At 52.3% G+C, this 6,000-nt stretch overlaps 1 protein-coding gene across 1 annotated transcript in view; it reads left to right on the top strand.

The window, feature by feature from the left end:
* Positions 1–1,999: 1,999 nt before the first annotated feature.
* The window catches only part of CPNE2 (copine 2), a 975,302-nt gene continuing 971,301 nt past the window's right edge, over positions 2,000–6,000 (top strand). Inside the window, exon 1 of the mRNA XM_086947740.1 lies at positions 2,000–2,286. The gene's annotated coding sequence lies outside the window, so the exon portion shown is untranslated. The remainder of the gene's footprint in view (positions 2,287–6,000) is intronic.

Here is a 6,000-nt window from a genome sequence, read left to right as displayed (position 1 = left end):
TTCTTTTTCTCTCCCCCCTCTTTCTTCTGGTGGGAACCCTGGCCACACCTTTGGGAGTCCCCTCCAGACACCCTTGTTGGACACCCTGGTACTGACCCAGGTGTCCGCCTCCTCCACAAGCTTCTTAGGACTGGTCAACTTGCAGTCAACCAGGTATTGACGCAGTTCCGGAAAACATTTCTCTAGAAGGTGCTCGCTCAAGAACAAGTCATACAAAATATCCACTTTCTAAAAGTGGGATTTCTAAAGTAGTAGTGCCCAAACCCCATATATCATTGGAAAGGGTTCCCCGCCCCGGTTCAAACAAGACGAAACATGGCATACTCATTAGGTCCCAGTCAGAAATTATCCCATAAGGGGGCTCCCCAATGTTAACCTATGGGGGGTTAGGGCTCACTGTGGTAACAGGGGCCTGTGGCAGGTATGCCAGTGTCACAATGGTTTAGGGAAGAGCACCTGCACCTCAGCACTGTTTAGCAGTGGTAAGGTGCCCAGAGTCCTAAGTCCAACAAAAATATACAGTGAAAATGAGAAGCACAAGGGCAAAAATGTAGGGGGCGACCACCCTAAGGCTGACAGGTCCAACACACTGAATTTGTTTCCCTTTAGGGGAATTGTCCAAGTTCTCTTCCCCTTCAGATTTTTTGACAGAAGGCTCAATCAGCGCGGCCTGAACAGCAGAATTAATCAAATCCTGCCAATCCAACCTTGAAATCTGCAACAGGTCATCCTCCTGCAGGTCCTGCACATTTTTCTGTTTGGAAATAGATTTGGCTGGCACTGGGACCGACTCCTCATCTCCCATGACACTAAACAGGAACCAACAGACAAAGCGACATGGCCGCCGGAGCCATGCGCTGCTGGAAGCCCTCAGCACTAAAACAGCTGCCCACCAACCGCAGAGAAAGCTACCCGCGCCAGCCAAGCACATGCGTGGGGAGCGTGTCGGGAGCAGAGCAGGGACGCGACCTACCGGGACACCGGTAAGGCCTTCGTGGCATAGCACAGTCATAGAAATGCAAAATAAAGCAACACTCTCTGTATCATAGCTCCATCACGGAGGAACAAGTCTTGCGCTCCCAGAACCCGTCCATGGGACAGGGAAAAAAAACAGGCATGGCGATGGGTTTGGAGGAGTTTATGTAGTAAACATAAAAGAAACACTAGTGTTGATAATAGCCTGTCAGGAGGCAGGATTGCCTCACTTTGTAAGGACTGGGACGAGGAGGACATATGAGGGGGTTATGCCTGGCCTGTACCAGGAAGGGGTGTGGTGCAGCAGCCAGGGCAGCTGTCTCTGAAGGGGTGGGGGGGCTCACAGTTCTATCCCCAGTGCAGGTGGCAGATCAGCCAAGCACCATGTCTGGACAATAGCTCTGCTTAATCTTCCCGAGGGCCCCCAGCGCCTTGAAGTTGACACCCGACATGTCACCACCAGTCAGGCTTTCAGAATGACTTCTTGGCTGGATAGGTATCTTGTTATGTTCTAGAGTAGGCAGTCACTCTTAACGAGCAATGAATGTTGGCTGGTTTGGTAGGCTAGGCATGTCACAGTTCTTTCCCGTGCGCGTGGTTTGTTGCTCACAGAGCCCTCTGACAGGTGATCATTACCTGCATCTCACATGTCACGCTCAGCCACGCTCTGAGATAGACGTGTTAGCACGGTCCGCATGCTTGTTATGCTCTAGTCAGTAACACTGCCAGAGACATGTTCAGTGGCTGCTCCAATGTGCTCGGTATGTCTTGGCCACTGAGACCTGGAGGATTGCTGGTCCAATGACCTTTGCATGCTAGAGCCATGCCAGCGCCCCCCACGGCTCAGTCACCCCGGGCTCCACATCTGCCCCGCCCTGCCGTGAGGCACCCCGAGGCGGGCTCGGCACCCCTGGCGCTCGGCTGAACCGTTTCATACCGCTCTCCGCCCGTCCCGGCAGCTCCGCCAGACGCGGCCCCCGTTTCCACTCCCATCCGGACGGGGGAGGAGGAGCCGAGCCCCGTCCTGCCCCCGGAGCCTGGCACACTGTGCATCCGAGGAAGCGGAGGCGCAGCACAGCCCGGGAGCCGCGCCCGCTCCCCGCACTGCCCGGGGCATGAGCCGGAGGTGCGAGGACTGAAGACACCCTGCGGCAGGAAGGAGGCGCCGCGCAAACCCCGCGCATCGCTGAGAGCGCAGCGGACTCCGCGCAGGCTGAGTACAGAGGACTCCCGGCAGGCTGTGAGCACGGACCGCTCTCGGGGCAGGAGGAAGGAGCGCAGAGGGCAGTACGAGGCACACCCCGCCAAGAGGTAGGACTCGGAGAGGGGGCGCGCAGTCTGTTCTTCCTGACACATTGCTGTTTACAAAGTGCCCCGTGGGTTTGAGGTTCCTGCACCCTCCCAATCAGTCGAAAACACATTGATTTTAGCTGTCAAGCTTCCAACTTAGCGAAAGTGCCTGTTTATTTGTATTCACGAGGATAGGGGGGCACGTAGAGTCACTTCCACCCTGACATCCCAGGAGGAGGGGTGACAATCTCGCATCTGGCACGGCGCAGTCACTCAAGAGGACGTACGGAATCTCTGTACCCGCATGGTGGGTACAGCGAGATGCCATGTGCTTGCCACTACAGAGTTTGAGAGGAGCAAGTTCTCGCAGCTGTCGTCTTCGGCTGTGTTTGAACCCGCAGCAGCCAGCGGCCGTGTTTACATGCCATGTGTCCAGGGGGCGTGGGCGGGACGTGGCTGCAGACCGTGGCCTGGGAGTCGCAGTGTGTAGCGCTGTCATGGTTGCCGCAGAGAGTTTGTGTCTGTGGTGTGTATCTCCTCCGAGACACGACGCAGCTCTTTGTTGATGGCGAGCAAGGGCTGAAGTTAGTTGCTTGGTAATATCGTGCAATTTCTTACTTGGTCTACTTCCTGTACTCGCATATTTCTCCTCTATACAAGAAACAGCGAAGAAAATGTCGGATTGCTCGTTTTTATTCAATGTGGCACCTTAAAACATTATTTATTTGAAAGTGTATATGCTGTGACGCTGCAACAGGGTTGATGTTCCGTTATTTGAGCTAATTTAACGCGATTCACTGCGTGGAGGTGTGCGGAAGTAACTGTCGCCCAGTTTAACATTTGCCTTGAAAGGGATCATCCAGGTTGGATGGTGGGGGCGGGGGGGGGGGTGGGGGGGGGAGGGTTTAAGTTGTTTGCATTACGGTCAACTTCCACCATGCCACAAGTGAAGTTTAGCCAGTCGTGTGTTTTTTTCCATTAATCCTAGAGTTAAGCATGCTGGGACTTGAAGTTTTATGTCCCAAACGCTGCTTAATTGCCTATTTAACCTGTCGGGGCATTTCTCCCGGGGGCTGGAGTCATCCGAGGAAGTTTTTGGAATGCCCAGGGCTGCTGCTGGACGTTCAAAATCACTCCCCACCTCCACGGGGTTCATTACAACTGGCATCGTAGGGAGGGGCATTGGGAGAGGGGCAAAAATAAATAAAGGCACCGGGCTTGCTTGAACATTAACAGGGCTGCTTCTGATGTCCAGCCCTGCCCTGTTTCCCATTTATTGGTCAAACGGCCGACATTTCCCAGAATACTTAGAGCAGTGGTCTGAAACATCAGGACTGGAAATCACCTAGTGACATGGCACCGGTTGACACATCTGGACGGGGGAACGCGTGAACGGATTACTCGCATATTTTGAACTGTGAAAGGAAGACAAACGGACCGCGCCTCCTGTGCACTCGGCACTGTTGACATGCAACAGATCAGCTGTCCTCCGAGTCACGCCCCTCGGGAGGCTGCCGCTGTCCTGCACGCGAGGCAGGGTCGGATAGCGCCTACTCCGCGCGCCTCTTGTATGCACTGCGGTCCATGGTGACACCTCACGAATGTTCCACACCAACGCCCCTTTGGATAGCTTTGGGGGCGGCGAGAGTCCGCAAAAAAACGAGAAAGCGGGAACTCGTCCAGGGATTGAGTTTTGGGGTTGCTGCCTATCATGGTCCCAACATTTTGGAAACCTGCCCCCATGTTATCGTCTGCCACTCCCCTCAGTGGCTTGCAAACGCTCTTCGTGAGATGCACGTCGTTTTCCTCAAAATAGCTCTAATGGTGACAGTTCCAGCTCGTGGTCCACTGAAACTGTGATACTTCCATGGACTCCAACACTTTTACTATGTTTACCAGTGTAAATACCTGTAGGTCATTTCTTGCCCCCACCCCCGCCCATAAGTAACAGCTTTACGACAAAGGATTCCACATGTAGGTTAGATTTTTTTTCTATTTCTTTGTTTTGTGTTTATTTTGTAAGGAGCAGGGCGGGAACTACCGTGCAGCATGCTCAGTGGCACCGGGGCACAGTCGTGGGGGGGTCACTGCATCATGAATGTTTTGTCCTATCGAGAATAGAGGGTGAGGGGCTCCCCTTTGTTTGCCTCCATTAGCGTCCATGGAAAATGTGCTGCGCTGGTAAGGGAAGTGACTGAGACATTGCATCACAAATGTTTGTGCTCGGAGGGCAATGCTTTTTAAAAACCTGTAAATCCCGGTCCGTGTGCGCGAGATGGCGTGCCTTTGATTGTGGGAAATCCTCCTTGGCGTATTTCTGTTCTTACTGAGTGAGGCTGGTCAGTCCTATATCTCAAAACCGCAATATAAATCTGATTTCCCTACACCTTACACTTCAATCAGCGTGATGATGATGTTTGCACCCCACCACCTAGAACGCCATTTGTAATGTTTCTTTATAGTTCATCGAAACCGTGTAACTAAATCAATAAAAGCTAGGTCTCGTATTACGTGAGCACACTTACTAAATAATTCTAAAATCGATCACTGGATGGCTTGCTAGCATTTATTAAAAGTTTAAAGAGACCACGTCATTACTTCACATTAATTTAAGGAATAAAAAAAACCTAATCTGTAAGGCAGCGCTTTCAACCCCACATTGGAGTGGGCAGTGCTTTGAATCTTAACTGCACTTCGTGCAGCATTGAACAGCCGCCGGCGATGCCAGCCCGAGGCCTGGGCAGGCAGGGCGGGACTGTGTGTGTATTCATTCTTCCCAGACCGGTGAGCTCACCTCTCCTACAATCCCGGGTCTTGTGTGGCGGCTGGGAGTGCCGACCGCTGCTCCAGGCCTTGGCAGTCCCAGCCCCACCATACCCTGGGCCCAGGTCGTGGAGTGAAAGGCTGCATTGTGCCGCAGCTCTCTAACGCTGCTTCCAGTCAAAAGCCCGTCGCGGGTCCATGTGGTATGTTGTGTTCAGGGCTCCAAGGGTCACTGGCGGGCTCCCTGCAGCCTCCCGCACTGCTGTGTGTGTTCGGTGGGATCATATGTTTCTACCAATGGAACATGCATGTCTCTCCACTTCTCCCTCCCTCCAACCAGGCTATCTCAGTCAAGACCAAACTACGCACAACATGACAGATTGGACGACCGAGTGTAGAAACCAGCTCAGCTGACTATAGAATAAGATATACCATAAAGGGACCCGCTGGGCTGTTCAAAGGTGCCAGTGTACTGAAAACCAGACAATTGTGCGTCCGTCTCTCTCCCTTCATCGTCCAACACACTGCTCCATGCTGTGTCCATAAGCAGTGCTTGAAATGGAAAATTAGAAGTGCAGCTACTCTGTAGCAGAGTACCCGCTTCTTTCGGAGAAGTGCCGGTCCTCTCCAATTAAAAGTATTATGCTGCTCTTGGAAAGTGCTCGTACTGACCCTCTCAAAAGAAACAAGTGCAGTACCGGTCCATTTAAAGCACTATCCATAACACTATATCTACACTTCGGTGGTCATCACTCACGACACGGAAACCTATTCCACGTAGGATCAAAACAAAGACCACGTCCTTCCAACCACACGCCCTACATGGTGTAGCATGTTACACATGTAGGCAAACTCTGTAGTGCCCCACATAGGGGTAATAAGCGCTAAATGAATGCTGCAGTACAATACCAATTTTTTTTTTCCTTTTTTCCCTTTTTTTAAATCAAGTTAAATGATGCTATTGTCCATATA

The sequence above is a fragment of the Lissotriton vulgaris genome, chromosome 12, assembly GCF_964263255.1.
Source record: "Lissotriton vulgaris chromosome 12, aLisVul1.2, whole genome shotgun sequence".
NCBI classification, from domain to species: domain Eukaryota; kingdom Metazoa; phylum Chordata; class Amphibia; order Caudata; family Salamandridae; genus Lissotriton; species Lissotriton vulgaris.
This window is presented reverse-complemented; position numbering and strand designations above follow the sequence as displayed.